The 24,847-nt window shown below is 37.7% G+C and overlaps 1 long non-coding RNA gene across 1 annotated transcript in view; it reads right to left on the bottom strand.

Moving 5' to 3' along the window:
• Positions 1–2,114: 2,114 nt before the first annotated feature.
• The window catches only part of LOC138991006 (uncharacterized), a 108,506-nt gene continuing 85,773 nt past the window's right edge, over positions 2,115–24,847 (bottom strand). Inside the window, exon 3 of the long non-coding RNA XR_011467046.1 lies at positions 2,115–2,350. This is a non-coding gene — a long non-coding RNA (uncharacterized lncRNA). The remainder of the gene's footprint in view (positions 2,351–24,847) is intronic.

Raw genomic sequence — 24,847 nt, 5'->3', positions numbered from 1 at the left:
TTAACAAACAAAACTTCAGGGGAACCAGATACTAGGAACATTGTTTTTCTAAAATGTATCATGTAAGTGGGTTCAAAAATTGCATAGATTTACTTAGTTATTTTTTAATTTTATTATTGGAGCACAATTGCATTACAGTATTGTATTAGTTTCTGCTCTACATCAAAGTGAATCAGCTATGTATATACTTACATCCCCTCCCTCTTTAGCCTCCATCACACCCCCATTCCAACACTCTAGGTCATCACAGAGCACCAAGCTGAGCTCTTTGTGTTATATAGCAGTTTCCCACTAGCTATCTATTTTATCCATGGTGTTGTATATATGTCAGTGCTACTGGGAATAGAGATGCAGACATAGATAGTTATTTTTAATGCAAAAATTGCCTGAGGTGTATCACCTCAGAGAAGACTAGAAAAATTACTGTGACATGAATGAAGGCATGATATTCAAACTGCCCATCTACACACAGGCAGCCCCTTCCAATAACCATCTCATCGTGTGTCATCTTGTAAATGACTACTGATTCAAATTGTGTATGGATGATGTATCTGGTGGTTATTGTATATTAAACATATAAATTAAATCTAGTGTCAGCCCATGAAGCTATTAGTTTTTCTAGGAGACAAGTTTTTCCTTTCTCCTGTATGCTAGCATTAGAGTTCATGAGCCTTTGGAGTTTGGAAAATATAATTTTTAGAGTTTTATGGTCAAATAAGTTTCAGAGTTACTGTTCTGAATAAATTGAATGAGAATAATTCACTGGTAGATAATTACAGTGAATCAGTCTTGGAATAGGTATCGGGAGTTTGATCATTTATATCATATTAAAGAAATAAGCTGATCAAATATTATTTTTATTAGAAATGAGACCATACATCTCTTTTTCTTCCATGTGAAACACCACTTAAAGATTTTGATAAAAGTGAAAGAGCTAATTACCTTCATGTTTATGGGCAGACGCATAAAGATATATGAAGAGTTTGTTCTTACTAATACAATTATGTAAAGTTTAAAAATAAAATAAAATTTAAAAAAAATAAAAGTTTTACATCAAAACTAGGTACATTCCTGAAAATGGAGTCCCCATTTGGAATCTCATAAAATTCTGGCCTTTCCTTATTGTCATGAGCAAGTAGGAAAATAGAATATGCCCTATGACAATTCCACTGCTATGCATTAACAGGTTATCAATCTTTATTACATGTTAAAATAAATATACAATATGCTATAACAGACTGTGGTAGCACATTCCTTAGTATATTATGGGCATTCCATAACTATTTGATGAGTGAGTGAATGGATGAATGAACTCAGCAAAGAACTTCCGTGGAAGAATGTAAGAATTTGAGTCAAAGGTCTTGCCTGGATCCAGATTCTAGCTCCACTTATTATAAACATTTAAGAAAAACATTTCTCATCTCTAGACTCCTTTAGAATACTTTTGTAGGATTCAAAAGAGATTATATATAATTTTATAAAGATGATTTACTGATGTTATTGCTATTACTAATATAAATAGTCATAACCCTAGTGTTCTAAGTTGCCTCATGGAATGAAAGTTTGAATTTAGTATTAAAATACAAAAAGAAAATACAAAAAGTCATGTCACTTAGTAGCCTGCCAGGCTTCTCTGTCCATGGAATTTTCTAGGCAAGAATATTGGAGCAGGTTGTCATTTTCTACTTCAGGGGATATTTCTGACTCAGGGATCAAACCCACGTCTCCTGCATCAGCAGGCAGATTCTTTACCAACTGAGCTACGTGGCAAGCCCCAGATAATCTGTAATATTTTAGAGTTAGCTGATTAGCAAATTTAAGTGCATCTACAACCTTAATTCCCCATTACCATGTAATCTAATGGAGTCACAGCTTCTAGTGTTCTACTACAAAATCTACTTGAGATTCTAGTCTTTCCTTCTCTAGTTATTTTGCTTCAGGAAACTACAAAGGAGCATTTAAACAACTCTTTGGCCACTGCAGATCATAGACTTTACCACCTAACCCTTTTTCTACTAGTAAAGAGGTCATTTTGTCATCAAATCTAATCATGTGAGAGAACAATTAAAACTTTCTTTTTGAAAATTTGAAAATAATTTCAAGGAACTTGTCAAGTTTGATTTATTTATTTACTTTTGGCTGCACTGGTTTTTATCCTGCATGCGGGCTTTCTCCAGTTGCCGTAAGCAGGGCTACTCTTCCTTATGGTGCATGGACTTCTCAGCGCCGTGGTTTCTCTCGCTGTGGAGCACAGGCTCTAGGTGTGCGGGCTTCAGCAGTTGTGGTGCGCAGGTTTAGTTGCCCCACATCATGTGGGATCTTCCCTGACCAGGGATGGAGCCCATGTCCCCTGTAAAGGAAAGCAGATTCTAACCACTGGACCACCAGGGAAGTCCTGCCAAATTTTAAATAGTACAAAACACTCACTATACACACTCACCTATTTTTTTTTAATTACTACATTTGCTTTATTGCTTCCCATCCTACACACAAACATGTACACTTTTTTTTTTTCTGAACCACTTGAGGGTAAATTCCTTAAATTATGACTTTTTATTCTTAAAGATTTTTTTGTGCAGTTCATCTGAGTAGAAATAGTCTCTTACATAATCACACTACAGTTTTCAACTCCAGTAAATTAACAATGATATAATGCTTTTTCCCAACTGGTTATTTGCATTCAAGTTTTTCCAGTTGAATTAATAATATCCTTTATAGCATTTTAATTTTCTTCAATACAGGATCCAGCTTAGGATTGGATGTTGCATGTGGTTGTCATGTTAGCCTCCTTTAACCTGGAACATTTCCACAGCCATTTTTATTTTTTTATTATTTTTTTTTTTTGGTCTTTTAAGACAAGATGTTTGAATGGCTTCCACATTCTTTGTTTGGCAAAGGTAAACATCTGGCTGCCACTGCCTCTGGAGAAAAACTGCTTCTCCTTCCCCACCATCCAATTTACCCAAGTTCTTCTAGGTGATTAAACAGGTACCATAGAGGGAAAGGCATTCTGGGAAATGAGACTGTGGGAGGAAGTGGTGGTACTGATTTGGCAGAAGCCATGTGGAACAACTGTGTATACATACATACATACATATATATATATAATTTAAACTGTCAGAAAAAATTAAGAAGTTGTAAAAAATAAACATATTTATGTTTCACATCTGTTGAAAATAAGGTGAAATAAAGCATTGAAAAAATATTTTCAACTTTCAGTTCAGTTCAGTTCAGTTCAGTCGCTCAGTCATGTCCGACTCTTTGCAACCCCATGAATCGCAGCACACCAGGCCTCCCTGTTCATCACCAACTCCCGGAGTTCACTCGGACTCTCGTCCATCAAGTTGGTGATGCCATCCAGCCATCTCATCCTCTGTCGTCCCCTTCTCCTTTTGCCCCTAATCCCTCCCAGCATCAGAGTCTTTTCCAATGAGACAACTCTTCGCATGAGGTGGCCAAAGTACTGGAGTTTCAGCTTTACCATCCTTCCTTCCAAAGAAATCCCAGGGCTGAACTTTAGGCATTAGCTTAAATACGAATGAGCACAAGGCTGTGATACTGGGGCTAATGTCATTTTAAAGAAGAGATATAACAGCTAAACTTGGGACAAAATCAGAAGGATTCTTTTTGCCATACAAAAAAATTTTGAATCACCCCCAACTGAGAATAAGGTCTCAAAGAGTCAGACACAACTGGGTGACTGAACAACAACAACTATAACTCTAAACCTTCTCTACTATCATCTTCTTAAACTTATATTTTGTGTTATGGGCTGAATGTTTGTGTCTTGATCTTGGACTTCACAATGCCTCCAGCACTGTGAGAAATAAATTTGATTTATAAGCCACCCAACTTTGGCAGTTCTTTTTTTTTTTAATAGCATCTCTAAGTGACTAAGACACCCTTTTTTCTGTTTTCCAACATAGTATTCATCACTATTTGAATTATGTTACATAGCTGTTTTTTTCTGCCTTCTTCTCAATTTCCATTTCACTGATAAGCTTGTTGAAGGCAGGGGTTTTATCGTACACATTGTCATAGCTCCAAAATGTAAAATAGTACTATGTATACAATAGGTGCTTACTCATGAAAGAGTGAAGAGCAGAGGATACCACAGAAAGCTTTGACTGCCCCAAAGAATCAAAGCAACATGAAAGTGTGAAAGTGTTAGTTGCTCAGTCATGGGCTCATGGATTGTAGCCCATCAGGCTCCTCTGCCCATGGAATTCTCAAGGCAAGAATACTGGAGTGGTACTCATTCCCTTCTCCAAGGGCTTTTCCTGACCCAGGGATCAAACCTGGGTCTCCTACATTTTGGGGAGGATTCTTTACCATCTGAGCCACCAGGGAAGCCCCCAGTATGGCATGAAAAGCTTTCAGGTCATTCCACTTAAAGCTCATTTCTAATAAAAGCCCAAATTGCCAGGATGGGGCTGGTAATTAGCTACAGGCATCATTTTTCAAGCATTCATATACAAAATTATGTTGTGTATTTTTAAATATGGATTGGGAAATGACTGTTGAATGATTATTGGATAGGCATAACATATTGTAGCATTTTAGTCACCAAATATAAAATATATAAGTAAATATTTGGACTTAAACACTTAATGAAAATTAAATTCTTCATGACTAATTAAATACAGAAATTATAGGCACTTCCCTCACTTATTGGATATCATGAGGCCTATGTTCCTAATTGGGAATAATCCACTGGACATGATTAATATCTGACCTGTGGAAATGGGGCATATGCTTAACAATATTATTTGATATCACAACTTCCTCACTAACTGAATCTTCCTGACTTCTGAAGTCACTTGAATTGAATGCTAATTCAGTGCTTCTATGAGGAAGAATACCTAGAAAAATCCTTCTCAAGCTGGGAAAGTGATCTTTGTCCATTAGTCTGAAGGTTTAAAAGAGAGTTGCAAGGGTCCATGGTGAGGAAGAGGCCTGACTCAGGCAGTCAAATTGGCCAGGTTACCTAGGCAGCCAATGTAATATTCCAGGCAGATATAATGTAAGCGAGCTTCCCTGGTGGCTCAGCAATAAAGAATCTGGATGCAATGCAGGAGACACGGGGTCAATCCCTGGGTTGGGAAGATCCCATGGAGAATGAAATGGCAACACACTCCAGTATTCTTGCCTGGGAAATCCCACAGACAGAGGAACCTGAGAGGTTACAGTCCACCAGGGTCGCAAGAGTCAGCCACGACATAGCGACCAAACAACAAAAGAGAGCTTCACAATCACCTTCATTTAGTAAAACACAGACTGGTTGCTAAATAATAATAATGAGCTTAAGAAATTTAACCATCATATCCATGTAATCACAGACTCTGGTCCAGAAAATACAGTAACCCTATGCTTCTAATTATTATTCTTGAGCATCTTGTTTCCCAATATTTCAGAACACCAAGAAAATGAACTTCCATTTGTCTCTCTTCAAATACAGAGTGGTTTAATGTTATGATAAATCAGATGGCACTGAAATGAATAACTATCAGGTGCAGTGTATTATTACAGTAATTTATAATGCACAGTACAGTTCTTCTAGTGTGATGAATTATCTTTCTAATGATTGTTCTACCATAACATATCAACTAATAGATACTTCCAAGTTCGTACAGTAACATGCCTCAGGTACATGATTTTTTATTATGGAGAATTATATCAGAAGAAGTCTTTTTGTATTCTTTCCCACATTCTATTTTTTCTTCTTATGTATATATCACTGTTAAATACTATCATTACTATCTAATCCCTAGTCCTCAATGAAAGTACTTGAAGTCCAGAACTCTTGGGCACCCCAAACATAACTTTGGAAAACAGATCTTAAGGTGGCTCCAGAGGTCCTTTGGAGAAGGAAATGTCAACCCGCTCCAGTATTCTTGCCTGGGAAATCCCACAGACAGAGGAGCATGGCAGGCTACAGTCCATTAGGTCTCAAAGAGTTGGACGTGACCAAGAGACTAAACAATAACAGGGGCCCCAATTTCCTGATGTTTACACCTTGAACAGTCTCCTTCTCTTGAGTGTGAGCAGAACTTGATTCTAACCAGCAGAATATGGCAAAAATGATAGGGTGTCATCATCATTATTATGCTATGTTATATGGCCAAGATCATGGGATACCATTCGTGTGGTTACTGCACATTATGTAAGACTCCATCTTGCTAGCAAGCTTGCTCTGGAGGTGTCATATTCCTTGCTAACTTTGAAGAAACAAGCTGCCATGAATCCCAACGTTGCAAGGACATGAATTCTGTCAACAGTCTGAGGGAGCTTGGAAACAAATCCTTTCCGCTGTTCTGAAGAGATGGCAGACCCAAGTATACCTTGATCCCAACTTAATGGGACCCTGAAGATAAAAACCCAGCCTAGACAAACCTCAGCTGTGAGTGAGATAACAAAAGTATGTTATTTTAAATCACTATGTTTGTGGTAATTATTATGTAGCAGTTAAAAAGTCACACAATTACATTTAAAGGACCTCATCCTAGACTTCTGGTTTAAAGCTAATGATATGAAATTTCTTGAGGTGTTACTACAGCTTCATAGCCTATCAGATTTTTTTGGTGAGAGGAGGAAAGTGTGCATCTGAAATCTTAATAGTTCAAAAACATTCACTGATTAACTTCCATATTTTATTATATATGAGGGCAACATATTTGAATGAGATACTTTATTAGTTTTCAAGGAGATTATAGTATAATGGAGAAGAAAAACACAGAAACCAGCTATTTCAACATACATATGCTCTTGCCATAGAATTTAGAAAATGGGGAAGGGAGAGGTGGTACAGTTATAAATGGCCTCCTCGAGAGATGATTCTAAAATGGAAATTGCTGTCCATAGACAGAAAGAAAAACACGTCTTGTTGAACTCCTGTGCACTAGGAAATTGATCGAGTGGCTGTAACAACAACAACTAAATAGGCAATATTTATATATCCTTTGCTAGGTATTATTCCAAATGCATTATTTAATTAATTCCCACAACAATTCAATGATATAAATATTAGTTTCATTTTACAGATGGGGAAACAGAGTTTAAGGAACAGCTCAATAGTAACAAAGAGAGAATTCATTCCTCTAATGTCTCCATGACTCTTGGACCTGTGTTCTTCCCACTAAAACGCTATCTTTTGGGAGACAGTCTTTTGACCTGCCTGTGCACTGCTCTTCTAAATTGCAGGAGCCCTGCATTTCGTTCTGTTCCCGTGGTTTCCTATTACATCTTTAAGGCATCAATTATGCCTTATTATAATTATTGTATAATTCATGTATCACCATGAATAGAATTTAAATTGACAGCTGAAACTGTCCAAATCGGTTTTGCTCTCTTGTTTCTATCACAAGCCCTTAAATAAGAATTTCCAATAAATGGCAAATGGGGGAACAAATGTTTAGGGTCTCTACAGGCCAGAAGAATGCTCATTTTACTGGTCTTTGCCCATAAAAATGACTTCTAAGAATGAAAGCTTCCATCTATGGGAGTTTGATTTATTATTTATAAACATTGTTAGTAAAACAAATAATCTGCTTAATTAATAGATTAAAGATGAATGCATGGATAAATAGATATATAAATTGATAGATAGATAACTATGCCTAAGGAACATCAAAGGATGCTCTAAGGAAGCATATATATTGATGACCAGCATTTTTGTTTGTTTGTTTTTGCTTGTTTAGTAGCTGAGTGTTGTCCGATTCTCTTGTGACCCCATGGACTATACAGGGTCCTCTGTCCATGGGATTTCCTAGGCAAGAATACTGGAGTGGGTTGCCATTTCCTTCTCCAGGGATCTTCTGGACCCAGGGATTGAATCCATGGCTCCTGCCTGGCAGGTGGATTCTTTACCACTGAGCCACCAGAAAGCTCAGTGGTAAGCCATTACTTACCATTAACTGCATACCAGGGCATTATGCTAAATGGCATGATTTTTTTCATTTGATCCTTACAAGACCCCTCTGAAGTAGATACTCATCCTATTATACAGATGAGGAAAGTTCACAACGGGATTGTACCGAAGACCTTAACCACTGTGCATCCTGCCTCCTACTTAGGTCTGTAGTTTGCCTTCTTATTTTTCATTTCTATTAATTGTCATAAGCCTTAAGTAGAAGTATTTTCAGGCTTTTATGAACCAGTTATGTGGGGAAATGAGGTTCAAAAACAAAATAAGCCTTGCTGACTGTGGCTGGATTGTTGCTTCCCAAAAGATTTTTACATTGTAACCCTGGAGGCTGTAAATGTGACCTTTTTGGGGAAAAAAGGAGTCTTTGCAGCTGGAATTAAGTAAAGGAGTTTTGACATGAGATCTTCTTGGATTCCTGGGTGGGATCTAAATCCCACGGCAAGTGTCCTCATAAAAGAAGAAAAGACAGTCTCGTGGAGGAAAAGGCCACATGAAGACAGAGGTAGGGATGGGGGTGATGCAGCCAAGAAAAACACCTGAAGCCCCCCAGAAGCTGGAAGAAGCCATGCAGGATTCCTTCTGAAGCCTTTGGAGGGAGGCTAACCACATTGACATCTGGATTTCAAACTCCTAGCCTCTAGAGCTGTGAGCAAATAAATTTCTGTTGTTTTGTGCCATAAGCTTTTGGCAGTTTGTAACCACAACCCTAGGGCACTAAAACACTATAGACTTTCCCCATCAAGAATTCATAATATTATTTTCTTTGGTAGAAAACTGAAAATCATACTTTAGAAAATTTGCAATTCAGATGGTTCTTGAACCCTGTAAAATAATATATGTATTTTTTTGAGAACACACCAATTCTCAAAGGGGTCCCTGAGCTAAATCAGAACCATTAACTTTGAATCAGAAAATGCACATCATCAAAAGGCTAGAAGACAGATGTTAATGAAATATGACTTTCTTTGGGCCTAATCTTTGGACAATCCTGTGCTTCTTATAAATGAGTAACAATGGTCAACAGCTCAGTTCCATAGATGAGATAGAAAAAATCTTAGCCCTAGACAAAAGGTCCTTCTGCCCTCAAATAGGTGACCTAAATAACATTTATTTTTTGTAATAATGTTTTTGTAAATATGTTCTTGCAAAACAGACTTACATATTGTGTGTTTTATATTCAAATTGGAGAGATAATAAGGTGTTGAAGATGAACAAATGCTTTGGATCTGGATGATTCTGGACTTTTAGTTCTACATGCTGCCCATGTCGTCCTAAAGAAATTTATGAATTTTTTCTTCTATGATGTACTATCCATGAAACCATAAAGAAATTTACTAATATCCATGAAACTTTTTTCTCTCCTTTGCAAAATAGGAACATGCACTGTGGAAGGTTTTGTGAGGATTAAAAAAAAAAAAACACCAAACATATACAAAATTGAGGTTTTCCCAGGTGGTACTAGTGGTAAAGAACCTGCTTGCCAATGCCAGAGACGTAAGAGATGTGAGCGCCATGTCTGAGTTGGGAAGATCTTGTAGAGGAGGTTATGGCAACCCACGCCAGTATTCTTGCCTGGAGAATCCCAGAGGAACCTGGTGGGCTATAGGTGATGGGATCGCAAAGAGTCAGACACGACTGAAGCAACTTAGCATGCATGCATACAAAATTGTATTCAAAAAAATGGCACTTTTAAACCAAACAACTATAATAGTAGAAAATATGCATAAACATTGTATTGTATCTAACAACACTCCAACTATCCAACCTAGAAATCCATTAATGTAAAAATCCAAAAATAATTATTAATGTCTTTTGAGAATAACAAAGAGATTCTTTCCAAATAAGCCACTAGAATAAAGAAAGGGAGCTTTCATTTCAAACTTAACTTCTAAATCATAAAGTGCCACTGGATTTTGTATTTGGAATTTTGACACTAATTGTTGGTTCAACACACCACATTTCATCAACTAGTGTCAACACTGAGTTGATGATTCTGCTCAAATCCTCTTGATGACAACCTTCATCTTAAGTCTGTGATGAAGAAATCAGTGATGTCTGATTTAGAAAGTCCTTTTCAAAGTCCACTCCCTATCTTGTAAAACTAATTTACAAAATTCAATTGGTCCTTTTGATCACTTTCACTAATCCAGTTTAAGAGCTTAAACTCCCCCCAAGTGGCCCTTAATTAGTGGCTAATATGAATGCATGAGCATGCACTTGAGCTGTATCTGGAAGCTAACAAGTGCATCTGTAACTTGAGGTTCAATAATGACCTTCCTTCTCTGGACCCCTGATTGAGACAATGCATATGGTAGTTGTTTACAAACTTCAAATAAATCTGTGAGGTACATTGATTGGTCTTACTCCTATCCTGTAATTTTTACTTTATTGATTCCTTTTCTTCTTCATCTACTCTACATGGGGGTGGAAAAAAAACAACTACCAGAGTATAATAAAGAAAAGAGTGCTGAACATCATTTCTATAATCTTTGAAGTATAATCATTTTATATTTTTAGAAAAGCTATTTTTTTTTAGTTTATTCAAGAACAAATTCAAATTTTAGCTTATCAGAGACCAAACATTTCCTTAGGGAATATTTCCCAAATAAATTTCCTTTCCAAGCTCTTTTAAATTGATAATACATTTTTGCCTATCGTTAAACCATTAAGATATAAATAAAAGCTCTCTCTCATCTACTTTGTCTGTTTCTTCTTTTTGATTCATTCTTATGGTTGTATCATACATTATTCATTATAGTACATTTTACCAAGTGCAGCAATTGGAACACAATTTCACTCTAATATTGTTAAATGAATCAGTCAAAGAAAGTACAGGATAGGTTAATCAAAAATGCTTGAATATTTTGTAAGATACTAAGAGTTTTAATGGAAATTGTAAATTTAAAAGGTGGATTAAAAATTAATAATAAGATCTATATTTATTAGAATTTCACAAAATCCCCAACACTGGAAAAGCAGGAAATCTCATTCATTGCTGGAAAAGATGCAAAATGGTACATCGCCTTGGAAGACAGTTGGGCAGTTTCTTACAAAGCTAAGCATACTCAAACTATTCATTTCAGCAATCTTACTCCTTAGTGTTTACCCAAAAGAGTTGAAAACTTATGTCTACACAAAAACCTGAGCTCAGATATTTAAAGAAGCTTTGTTTATGATTTTTTAAAACTTAGAAGCAATCAAGATGTCCTTCAGGAGAGAAAGGGATAAATAAACTGTGCTACATTCAGGCCAAGGAACATTATTTAGTGCTAAAAAGAATCCGAACAAAAACTCTTCTATTGCTCTTGTGTTGTAATTTCTATCTCTCATTACTTAGGTAATTATATTTTTTGTCCAAATGGGAACTCTGTAGAATTATATTTCTTAAATAAAGTTTATATAAATAATTTTTTAAAAGTAATAAGTATCTACCTGTTGATATTTATATTCCAATACCCTTCTCCTTGAGGACTTAAAAAAGCTAATAAGGAGCTATAAATGTAGCTATTTATATTTAAATTAATTGAAAGTAAATAAGATTTCAAGTTAGTTACAGGGTTGCACCAAGTACCACCAAGTGCATTTCAAGTATTCAATAAATCCAGATTCCAAATAGCTTCCATAGTTCACAGTGTAAATATGGAACATACCTTCATCACATAAAGTTCCATAGGTCAGAGCTGCTTGAGAGAGACAGTGGTGACCTCTTCCATTGACTTTCATTGTTTATGTTAGCAAAGGGGGAGCAGCAATATTTTGTCATAAGATTAAGCTATTTCAACTTCTCTTTGGTGCTTAAAATAGCCCATCCTCTTTCAAATGTACTTTTCAGATAGTACATGGCAGAAATGACTCCTGAAATTGTAGCTTCACTGGTCTTGTAGAAACCATAATTGCTTCCTACCTATAGTGTGTAAAATAATATTGAAGCACTCACAGTGATTAAAATACCCTCCACAAATTCATATAGAAATCATCCAAAGAGGTAATTGCTGTATATTCCCCTTGTAATATCATGCTTTTTCATAATTTCATACATATACATGTTCTTTGGCATTGTCTTTGATCAGTTTGAAATGAAAGAGCCAAGACGCTCTCTTTCCTGGAAAAAAAAAGCACAAAACAAAACCTCTTTTGTCTTTTACTCATTGTCACGAAAAATAAATAAATGATACAAATGGTTCTTTCACTGGTTTTAAAAGTAGAGCCAGAAATTATGTGAAGTTGGGACTCTTGAATTATTCATGTGTTCTGATTGAATGGGATCATTATCTCTGGCCTTACAAGCTAATAAATACTGTCTAATGCCTGGATACTGTTTTGATGTAATAGTGTCAGGAAAAAGAAAAAACAACTGACTTCTTTGCAAGCTTGGGCCTAAATTAGGGAGGGGCTTTCTGATGAGTTCATTGTAAATAAGTGTATATGTGTGTGTGTGTGTGTGCACGCACACACGTGTGCACACACGTTTGTGTGACTGTGTGAGTCTATCTGAAAATATGAAATATCTTAGACAATTCTGTGAGTTTTCCTTCTCTCATGCCCTGAAAGGCATTTTAAGTTACAGACATGAACTCAAGAGCTGAAGAATGGCTTGGTTGCCATAACTTTACTGCTATTTTTGTTTCCTTCTCTATTCTAATCTACCATATAGTATATACAAAGTGTTTCAGAAAACACAGACTGAGGCTCAGTAAATGATTATGCTATCTAATCATTTGCCAGTGAACAAATAATCCTAAATTATAGACCAGTGAGTTTTTCCCCCCAGACTGATTTCAACGAGTGAATTTGCTTTGAGTTTGATATCACCATAAACCAGAAGGAGTGTAGAAAGTCTGAATTAAGGTTTTGCTCTTAAAAGCAATCACAGAAAGATGTAGAGGTACATTTGTAGCAGGTTTGAAAGCACGGAGATAAATATAGTTGGCAGTCACTTTCATAGAAAGTAAAGTTAGAGGTGGACTATATTACAAAATACCTTTATAGGCTAATAGTTGCAGAAATGTAGCAGAATCTGTTACACATCAAAGGAAAATATCGTTATTGAGTATGCTGATTTGTTTAACAAAATACACACTATCTTTTCTCTTTTTAGAACATAATTTTTTTCCAAGTGATGTGAGGTCTATTAAGTGCAGAAAAACATCCAACAAAGAGCCTGTTAACAATTCAGTTGTTCGCAAAATTTACACAGGACCAAAAGTCTTTCGTCTGAGACAGCTGTCTGGGTCTGACACACAGCACATAGACTTTCCAGACTGTTTTTCTCAACATCTAACATAAGATAATAAATCGTGCAATTTAATTAAGTTTTTTTAACAGGAATTAAAGTGCATAAACCATCTACTGGAACGGGTGTGAATATACTGTTTCACTAATGCTGTCCTGGAAGACCTGTCTGCCTATTTCTGTCTCACATAGGAAGAAATGGAGAACCAGTGAGATCTGTTTAAAATAAAAAATAAAAAAAAAGACACACTTTATTAGCCAGGAGAGCTAACCCTCACCTGGGATTTTATTATATTTTTTTCCAGAAAACAGCCATGGAATTCTATTCTTAGATTGAAGAAAACAACTTTGCATTTTTAGAGTGCAAAGCAAAATGTGTAGGGTGGGTGAACTACAGGGTTCTGTTTGTGACTGTTTCTATTTCTACCTGTGTCTTTTAGAAATAGGAAGTGCCCCTCCAAAGATAGGGGGGAGGGAATAAGCCATTTCATGCCTTTTCCTCCTGGAAGACACAAACTGCCAATTTCTTTCCAGTGCTTCCCAACTGTCAGCATGCTAGGTGGAGACCTGACAGTCCACCCACGCTCAATTCCGCGAGGCTGGCGTGGCTGGCAGGACATTCTCTATGCGCCTGTCCCCACATAGGGCCTTTGGCACTTAGCTTCCTGTTCCTTTGCACTGTGACAGGCTGCACACAAGACAGATATGTGGATCAAAGGGAGCGCCTGTGGATACACCCAGCAGGATCCGAGGAGCACTACTAGTGTTCCCAGTAATTTGCTATTAGTGTTACAGAGAAAGCAAGGAGTGCACTATTGAGTGATAAAAACTTGTTTTATTGGGCAAATATAAATATACACAGTATAATACAAGATGTATTTTTGATGTTGGAGGTAAAGGGGTCATCCAGAGCTGTGGAAGGGCATGCAAGAAAGGAAGTAACAGCATGGGGCAGGGGGGAAGCTTCCAGATCCCTTCATAGAGTTTTGCTCAACTGTGAAAGTGTGACGGATGAACATGAAAAAATTAGGTGCAAAGAAAGATGGGAAAGGATGTAGCTCTGCCCTGACTTTTGTCGTATGCTCATATCCTTCAGTGATTGTTCTTTGGTTTCCTCTTATAAGATGGAAATTTGGTGGATTACTTTTAATTCGAGCTCTGTTTATGTAGAATTTTCTGTCGTGAGACTCTGGTCAGTCAAACTCTTAGAGTAGCTCACATTCAGAGATCATTGCCTCACCCCCCACATCTGTGAACGTGTACATTTGCTGGTCAGCCCCCTGCTGGGTTCTCAGAAAACCTTTACGGAAAGGGATGTGCACACATATTTACAATGTGTATATTTATAATTCAATATTAAATTTGTAGGGAACTTTCCTGGTGGCCCCGTGATTAAAAATCCACATTGTAATGGAGGGGGTGTGGGTTCCATGCCTGGTCAGGGAAATAAGATCCCACTTGCCATGGTGCCACTAAGCTCATGCCCCACAACTACTGAGCCTGTGTGAGCCATAACTAGAGAGTCCATGCACTGCAATAAAAGACTGGATGCAGCCAAATAAACAAATATTAAAAAATTTTTAATTTATAGAGGCAACTATAAACCACGAGGCTTGCTCAACTCCATGATGGTTGAACCTGGCCCCCATCACTGAAGATTTGGAAGCTTACTCTCTTCTTCATATTTTACCTTCAGATCTTTGGGCTCTGTAATACACTCCATTTGCTGCCATTTTACAGAACTCATGTTTTCAAACTTATTACTTGATATTCCTTCAATAGAACATTCCTCTTCCTCTCCCATCAAGACCCAAGTCAGCACATCATGATCCAGCATGCCTTCCTCAACCATTGGTACCATTTGGCAAGACATAAGGCTCTCAGTCTAAAGAATGAGAGGAATACAGCACTTTGCATAGCACTGCCAATTTTTTCTTTCTCTCCTTTGCCTCCTGCTATTAACCAACAGCCTCTTTCTTTGTTGATCATTGTTGTTGAATCACTAAGTCATGTCTGATTCTTTTGTGACCCCATGGGCTGTAGTCTGCCAGGCTCCTCTGCCCATGGGATTTTCCAGGCAACAATACTGGAGTAGGTTGCCATTTCCTTCTCCAGGGGATCTTCCCCCAGGGACTGAACCTGAGTCTCCTGCACTGTAGGCAGACTCTTTACTGCTGAGCCACAGGGGGAGCCTGTTGTTGATCATTAATTTGATATTGAAGAGGAATTAATAAAAATAATGTAATAGGAATAATGCAGCCAATAAAAATAATCCTAAAGATGAATGTTAATGTGGAAATATGTTCATAAACTAAATAAATGACCCAAATTACAGAGCAGAGTTAAAACTACCTTTTAGTCCAAATGTACAATTAGTTCATCTGAATATAGGATAGTATAAAATACATAAATGAACATACTGTATATATATGTATGTGTATATATATTAATATATATACGTTTGAGCAGCGGGATTACAATTTTTTAGTTTAACTTTTGTTTGCTTATATTCTAATCTTCCAATAGTGAATAAGAATTGTTTTTATGATACTATTAAAATTATAAATATTTTTCAAATGTAGAAATCTACCAAACTTTTTCATTATACTTGTATAGTATAAATTCATAACCATGTATTTCACACTTCTCCATGTGATGGAAAACTCATTTCTCAGCATTAGTTTGAAAATACAAAAGAGCTACTTGTAGAGCTAGTAAAAGAACTGAACTTCTTGAGGAAACTCACATTTCAGTCTCATCTGATCTCATCACCTGTAACCCTGTAAAGTTGCATAACATATCAAATAAAGTTTTCTTGTATACAAAAGAGGACTGGATTAGATATTGGGAATGTCTTTTCAAATTTGAATATCTATGATCCCTGAATATCACATATAATTTGAATTATTTAAATAGGTAGATCTTAATATTCAGGGAAAATAATACTCCTCACAGGTAATAAGGCTACTAACATGCATGTATTAGAAACTATATGTTTATTATCATGAAAATCAAAATAAATAATAATAGCAAATACCACTTGAGTATTATGTTCCAGGCACTGTACAATATTATTTACATGATTTAACATCCTAAATATTCATTGGAAGGACTGATGCTGAAGCTGAAACTCCAATACTTTGACCACCTGATGCGAAGAACTGACTCATTGGAAAAGACTGTGATGCTGGGAAAGATTGAAGGCAGGAGGAGAAGGGGACAATGGAGGATGAGATGGTTGGATGGGATCACCAACTCGATGGACATGAGTTTGAGTAAACTCTGGGCGTTGGTGATGGACAAGGAAGCATGACTTGCTAAAGTCCATGGGATCACAAAGAGTTGGATGCAGCCGAGTGACCAAACTGAACTGAGGGACCAAACAACAACATCTTCCTATGAGGCAGGTTAGTAAGTGAGTGTCCATTTTTTTTCAAGAAGGAAAAATTATAAATTATAGTCAAAGTAAACAGGTGGGCACTCATCTTTCCAATAGGATAATTCTAGACAAAACACTCATTAAAGTCAGAAATTCTTAAGTTTTGCTTTTCTTCATATTTTCATACAGTGATTAGAAACACAAGCTGGAATTAACACTGCCAGGAGAAATATCAATAACCGTAGATATGCAGATGACACCACCGTTATGGCAGAGAGCAAAGAAGAACTAAAGAGTCTCTTGATGAAAGTGAAAGAGGAGAGTGAAAAAGTTGGCTTAAAACTCAACATCCAGAAAACTAAGATCATGACATCTGGTCCCATCACTTCATGCAAATAGATGGAGAAACAGTGGAATCAGTGACAGACTTTATTTTGGGGGGCTCCATAATCACTGCGTATGGTGACTGCAGCCATGAAATTAAAAGATGCTTGCTCCTTGGAAGAAAAGTTATGACAAATCTAGACAGCATATTAAAAAGCAGAGACACTACTTTATCAACAAAGGTCCATCTAGTCAAGGCTATGGTTTTTCCAGTAGTCATGTATGGATGTGAGAGTTGGACAATAAAGAAAGCTGAGCAATGAAGAATTGATGCTTTTGAACTATGATGTTGGAGAAGACTCTTGAGAGTCCCTTGGACTGCAAGGAGATCAAACCAATCAATCCTAAAGGAAATCAGTCCTAAATATTCATTGGAAGGACTGATGTTGAAGCTGAAACTCCAATACTTTGGCCACCTGATACGAAGAACTGACTCATTTGAAAAGACCCTGATGCTGGGAAAAATTGAGGGTGGGAGGAGAAGGGGACGACAGAGGATGAGATGGTTGGATAGCATCATCTACTCAATGGACATGAGTTTGGGTAAACTCCGGGAGTTGGTGATGGACAGGGAGGCCTGGTGTGCTGCAGTCCGTGGGGTCGCGGAGTCGGACATGACTGAACTGATTAGAATATAATAAATGAAAGCTGTGTGAGAACCCTATAGCTCTAAAACTAAATGATTGTTTAGGACCATATTTAGAAAATTCAGTAGAAAGGACATAAGTGTTAAGTCCAGGACTATGAGAGAGGAAGCTGGTAGCAATGAATTTTTACTTTGGCTCCCTCAGATCTTGAGAGCGCCAACAGGCACCCTCGGCAACCCTGAACTGCAATTCCTAGACTGGCCACTAGATGTCAGACATAAAGTCTAGGTGTGGCCATCAAGGTGCCTTTTCCCACTGAGGACTGTTTTCAAAAGGGAGTAACTCCCTGCCATTCTCCTCATTCTGCCTTATGACCAATGACACTACAAGATAGAATGCCATATGCAACCCATGCACTACCAAATATTTATGTGTTTGAATCCTTTGATAGTGAACAACAGTTCTCTATACACCCCATATATAACCTAATGTAAAAGTACTCAAAAAATATTTGCTGTTGGCTTGTTGAAGACTTCTTCACAGATTTTAGGGATTCCTCTCTATTCTCAGTCTGCATAATTTGGATGGTCTCATTGGCAAATGTTGGTAACTATACAAGGGTATGCTATGAACCTATTAGTAGAGACTCATGTTGACCAGACTCATGGTGTATTTACATGTATAAAAGATCTAAAATAGCCATGGTTGTCTCTTCCTTAGTTCCCTCTCTAAGAAGAGGGGATGATAGCCACATTTTCCCCTATCACTTGGCTATTGAGAATAGAAGCACACTGACCTGCCTTCAACTCTTTCAAAGAAAAGCATAATTCAGTATCTTCATGAACAAATTTCTAAAAGGGGAGGCTAGGGGGCTTCTCTGGGAGCTTGGTGGTAAAGAATCCACCTGCCAATGCAGGAGACGCAGGTTCAACCCATGGGTCGGGAAGATCCCCTGGAGAAGGGAATGGCAACTCACTTCCCAATATTCTTACCTGGGAGATCCCATGGGCAGAGGAGCCTGGCTGTCTACAGTTCATGGGATCACAAAGAGATGGACACAACTTAGTGACAACAACAACAGCAACATCTTTCAATTAGAATTCATATCAAAATTAAAGCTCAGATGATCTGTCTTAAATCAAGACTCAGATGGAAAGAAAAATTAACCAGAGGAGGGCATACTCCCAGGGCAGAGGCAATAGCATGTCCTTAGATAGGGTTTGTAAGCAGGACAGTGTGTGATGGAAAATGCATGGAGATCTGGGGAAGCAGAATGTTACCATTTCAAAGGGCTGCCACAAGTGTTTGATAACCAGTTGCGAGGCTTGAAGCTAGAAGACTAGACTTCAACCTCCAGAAGGACCTGCAGAAGAAAGCTTGTCAGGGAAAAACAGGACCAACAGGTCAGTGATGCTGAAGTCAACAACAAGAAAGGGATATGTACACGGTGAATAAGGCAACAGTCCAGTGCCTAGAACTTGGTCATGGCAAGATATCAGCTACAAAATCAGAGCAAAAGGCTTGAGTGACTACTGAACCATCCAGTGATCATTCTAAACCATATAGATTTGATCTTGCAAGGAATTAGACTGATCCCACAGATGAGACAGGTGTCAATCTGTAGCAAGTGACCTATAAATGAGAATATTAAAAAAAGTGGAGCTGGGGAAGCAGATATTTTTTAAATTTACCAAATCCCTCTTGTTTGCTAGTGGTATGATGGGGAGCTCCATATCAGCAGAAAATGTGACTTCTGAAACTAAGTAAAGGCAGTTGGGTGGACAAAGTGTGCATAAATACTTTATCCTTTGTCTAAAATTATAATAGCCTCTTTTAAACTAAATTTCTTATACTTCTAGTTTCTGAGAAATATCACAATGATATGGTCAGAAATAAATCTATCAAGGGTTAGCCTCATGGACATGTCAGTGTTATCAGGGGTCTGACAAGTTCAGGTTGCCTCAGAAGGGGTACTGTGCACACTGAGCATGATGAAGAGGGAAAGATAATCTTTCCTAACTATGAATGGATGTTCACACTTTGAACACACAAAACTGGAGCCGCATAATCTTTTTCCCATTATTTTCTATTGAGAGGCAAACTAATACATTAAAATGAGGCATAAATAGGTCTGAATGTTGAATTTGTCACTTACTAGATGTGTGATTACTGGGAATTTATCTTTTAGAGACCCAGTTTTCTCAACTGTAAAGTGGGAATAATTGTATCTAATATGAAGGACATCTTTCTCTACACTTGGCTATTGAGAATACAAGGGCAATTACCTTCTTTCAGTTCTTTCAAAGAAAAAATAAAGTTCAATATGTTAATGAACAGACTGCTAAAATGGGAGGCTAACTTTCAGTTAGAATTCACATCAAAATTAAAGCTTGCCAGTTGCTAAGCAATTATTCACATAAAGTAGATGGAAAACATCTCAAATGAATAGTGTTTCCTCTACAGGATACTGAAAGCCATCCTAGGATATGGACCAGGCTAAACCCCAGTTACTTTATGGGGTTCATTCCACAGTGACATGGAATTGATTCTTCATGTACTTTTTGAGCCTTAATATAAGTAGGGGAAGCTGGGATTCTTCACTCTTCCCAGTTCTATTTCCAATGTTATAAAAATGATAGTGATGTGTTAGTTTCTCAGTCATGTCTGACTCTTCACGACCCCAAGGACTATAGCCCACCAGGATCCTCTGCCCATGGGATTCTCCAAGAAAGAAATACTGGAGTGAGTAGCCATTTCCTTCTCCAGGGGATCTTCCCAACCCAGGGATCAAACCTGGGACTCTTGTATTACAGAGGGATTCTTTACCATCTGAGCCACCAAGGAAGCTCTAAAAGTCAATTAATTCATTTATTATTTGTTTGATAACTTATTTAATATAATCTATAAGAAACTTTTGGACATTACACAGTAGAACTTCAAATAATTCAATGTTAATTAAACTCTGAGAATGGTGTCATTTTATACCATCCCACAACTACCCTCCACACAGGGCCTACCTACATGCGCGTTGGCGCACACACACACAAACACGGGCACAGGCATGTCAGCTTTCAGTTCTCTCACGGCCACATCACATTCCTTTCAACAACCCCAAATCACTGTCGATACTTGGCTAAACAGCTTTGCTAGCATCATCTGGGAAAAGCTTAGAGCTTCATGGTTGATGTAAAATAGCTAAATTTTAAAACTTATCAACCGTGTGGAAAATGAAGTCTGAAAGTCATTTTGCTAAAAGATCCCACAGGCAGGTGACTTTACAGTTCTTTTATTCATCTTGAGGTGACTATTTCAATCCTGATAGCTATTATTTCTAAATGTCTCACTCTCTTCAGGTTGCCAGCCACTGCCCTTGATCCTTCCTGCTACTATAGGGCCTAAACTTCTTTCATTACTAAAATCACTCAGAGTAATTCCTTGAACTTCCCTGTTCTTGACCTTAAAACATTGCTACAGCTGCATTCTTTATAATAATGGGTCTCCTTTCCCATTGAAAGAATAACTCTACCACCACACCCTCCTTGGATGATTCTACCTTAATTTCTCTGGTTTTGTCATCAGCTTTCCCTCTCAGACAAGATAAGTGACAGGGTTACCTGGTATGGCCAAGGATGAAATTTGAACAAATAGATTTCTAAAATTTATCCTCTTCTCTACCCCTCCGCCCAAATACTCTTCTCCAATATTCCTTTTCTCAGTTTATAGCCCCTTCTCAGGACAGACGCCCAAAGTCCCCCAGATGTCTCTAAGTTGTGTAGCACTTTCTGTATATCAGATAGTTTTCAGAGTGTTTTCCATGTACTTACTAATTTAATCTTTTCAACAACCCTATTTGAATAGGTATCATTAATATGGGCTTCCAGGCGGCACTAGTGGTAAAGAACCCACATGCCAATGCAGGAGACATAGAGCTTGGGGTTCGATTAGTGGGGTTCGATTCTTGGATCAGGAAAATTCCCTGGAGAAAGGAATGGCTACCCACTCTAGTATTCTTACCTTGAGAATCCCATGGACAGAGGAGTCTGGTGGACTACAGTCCATGGGGTCATAAAGAGTTAGACATGACTGAAGTGACTTGGCATGCATGCACACACAATTAATATACCAATTAAACAGATGAGAAAAAAGGAGGCATGGAAATTACACAACTTTTCCAAGGTTGTAAGCCCAGTAAGTCTACCTGACTTCAAAGACATTTTTTACAACTATTAGGATCACTTATTTTTTGACTTTCCTGCTTCCTTTATCATCATAACCAACTTTGAATTCCTGTTGGTTCTACCTCTATAGATTTATCTTTTCATCCCCATTCCTACTGACTTAGAGTAGGATTTCATTTTTAATACACTTCTAACTGATTTCTATGTCTATAGTTTTTTTTTTTTCCAGTTTCTCTTCCTTCTGGTCCATTTCCAAAAAGTTGATTTTAATGATTTTTCTCTGCCTCTCAATAATATCCAAAAGCATCCCTTTTGCTTCTGAATTAAACATACTTCCTCAGCCTGACATTCAGTGTTCTTAGCATTATTACCTTTATATGTCTTTTTTCAGCTTCTTTACCAAACTGGAGTATTTACTTCCCTTGAATTGTCACTCACATGCTCTATTTTTTCCTTAGCATTGGCCCCATAATGACTGTGCAGAATATACTGTACTTCTAGAACAGGCAGATTATATTATACTTCTAAACCACAGAATGCACTGTGCTTCCCCTAAACCAAAGCCTGGCAGTGGATAGAGATTTCAAATCTTGTTTCAGACAGAATTCCAGGCACCTATTGAAAAGACTAACTTTCCTATCCTTTGCCTGAAGCACCTCCAACTCAGTATACTGCCAACAAAGGCAGATTCCAAGTAGAGACCCAGTAAGTGTGTGCCCTCTCCTTGTTCCTATCAGCTCCCAATTCCCAAGAGGGACAGTTCTGAAAGCGACTCTGATTTCCCCTGTCCTCTTATTAAACAGTTGCAACACCCAGTTTAACTCTCACTATTCCTATTATCTATTCTTGATGCTACCCAATGCATACTCCTGTGATGTGAATTGCTTTGGACCACTAATGCATTACTGAAACTGAAAATATAGTTTCCCCTTATCTTGCACTAAGTACGCAGCAGGGAATTTTGGCTGAACTCTACTTTCTCTTAGGTTTTACTAGTTCCCTCTCCCTCAACTCTGTCTTCCTTTTCCTCTTAGAGCATCACCCATGTGTATAGTCCAGGCCAATGATGTACGGGATTAATGACGGAAACTTCGCACAAACCTCAAGCATTAATGTCCTCTACCCACCTCAGCTAGGTAAACCTGACAGTATTCTGTGTATATATATATAAGTATACACACACACACACGCACACACACACAGTGGGCCCTTGTTAACTGTATATATGTATGCGTATATATATATATATATATGTATGTATACGCACACACACAGTGGGCCCTTGTTAACTGTATATATGTATGTGTGTGTATATATGTATATATGTATGTATACACACACACACACACAGTGGGCCCTTGTTAACTATATATATGTATGTGTGAGTATATATATATATATATATGCATACATACACACACACACAGTGGGCCCTTGTTAACTGTATATATGTATGTGTGTATATATATATATATATATATGTATACACACACACACACAGTGGGCCCTTGTTAATTATCCATTTTAAATATAACAGTGTGTACATGTCTATCCCAAACTTCCAAGCTATCCCTACCCCTCATCCCTGCCCCGCCTCCTTGTAACCATAAATTCACTCTCTAAATACATGAGTCAGTTTCTGTCTTATAAGTTCATTGTATTATTTTTTTCCATCCATATAAGTGATATCATATGATATTTATCTCTCTCTGACTCACTTTACTTAGTATGTTGATCTCCAGGTCTGTCCATGTTGCTTCAGAGTATTATCCATTCTTTTTAATGGCTAAATAATACTCCATTGCATATATGTACGGATGCACCTTCTTTATCCATTTCTCTGTTGGACATTTAGGTTGCTTTCGCGCCTTGGCTGTTGTTAACAATGTTTCAATGAACTTTGAGGTGCATGTATCCTTTCAAACCATGTTTTTCTCCAGATATAGGCCCAGGAACACAACTGCTGGATCACACGGTACTCCAGTATCTCAAAGTCCATCTTATTCACTATCTGTCCAGGGAACCTTCAATTCAGATCATTTCATAAATCCTCCTTTATTTCAACTTTATGTATCATGCTCTAAGCTATGTATTTTATATGCATGGCACATTTAATTTTTACAAAGAAAAGATCATCATTATTGAGCCTAGTTATTTAGATATGGAAATCGAGATCTAAGAAACTGGCATTATCAGGGTCACACTGAGCTGGGATCAAACTAAGATCCATCTGACTTTTAATTCCTGTACAGTAATTTGCAGAATATTTTATTTCATGTAGCTATTTGAGTGCTCAAATTATATCACCTCTTCCTTTATTTGGGGTCCATTAAGGCAGATACCCTATCTTCCTCCATTTTATATACTCCTGTAGCAGTTCGCATGGACAGAGGAACCTGGTAGGCTGCAGTCCATGGGGTCGCTAGGAGTCAGACACGACTGAGAGACTTCACTTTCACTTTTCACTTTCATGCATTGGAGAAGGCAATGGCAACCCACTCCAGTGTTCTTGCCAGGAGAATCCCAAGGACAGGGAAGCCTGGTGGGCTGCCGTCTATGGGGTCGCACAGAATCGGACACGACTGAAGCGACTTAGCAGCAGCAGCAGTAGCAGTTAGTAGAGTGTCTACCATAGAGACCTCAGCAAATATTTACTGGATTGAATAACTGACAACAAATCATTTGAGACTTATAAGCAACAGGTAAGTCTTTATTGTGAGTTTTCAGACTCTAGTCTCTCCAAGTACATAAAAAAAATATACACAAGCCTCCTATCCATCTTTCAAAGACATTGGATTTAGAAGTTGGTTGTATTTGACATTTGAAATGAAACGCTGGAGAAGGAAATGGCAACCCACTCCAGTACTCTTGCCTGGAGAATCCCAGGGACGGGGGAGCCTGGTGGGCTGCCGTCTATGGGGTCGCACAGAGTCAGACATGACTGAAGCGACTTAGCAGCAGCAGCAGGACAAAATAAGAGCACCTGCATTTTTATGTCACTGATACCATTCTGGCAATTCAATCAGAACTCTATTTTTTTTAATTTCTATAAATCTTTAGAGGTAACAGAGGATGGGGATAAAGTAGAGAATAAATAGTCCAAATTCTCTTTGCCTAATTTAGAATTTGCAGAAATTCAGAGGGAGAGAAAAACTAGGTTTTA

This window comes from Bos mutus, chromosome 1 (assembly GCF_027580195.1).
Source record: "Bos mutus isolate GX-2022 chromosome 1, NWIPB_WYAK_1.1, whole genome shotgun sequence".
NCBI classification, from domain to species: domain Eukaryota; kingdom Metazoa; phylum Chordata; class Mammalia; order Artiodactyla; family Bovidae; genus Bos; species Bos mutus.
The sequence above is the reverse complement of the archived record's forward strand: the minus strand, read 5'-3'. Positions and strand labels throughout refer to the sequence as shown.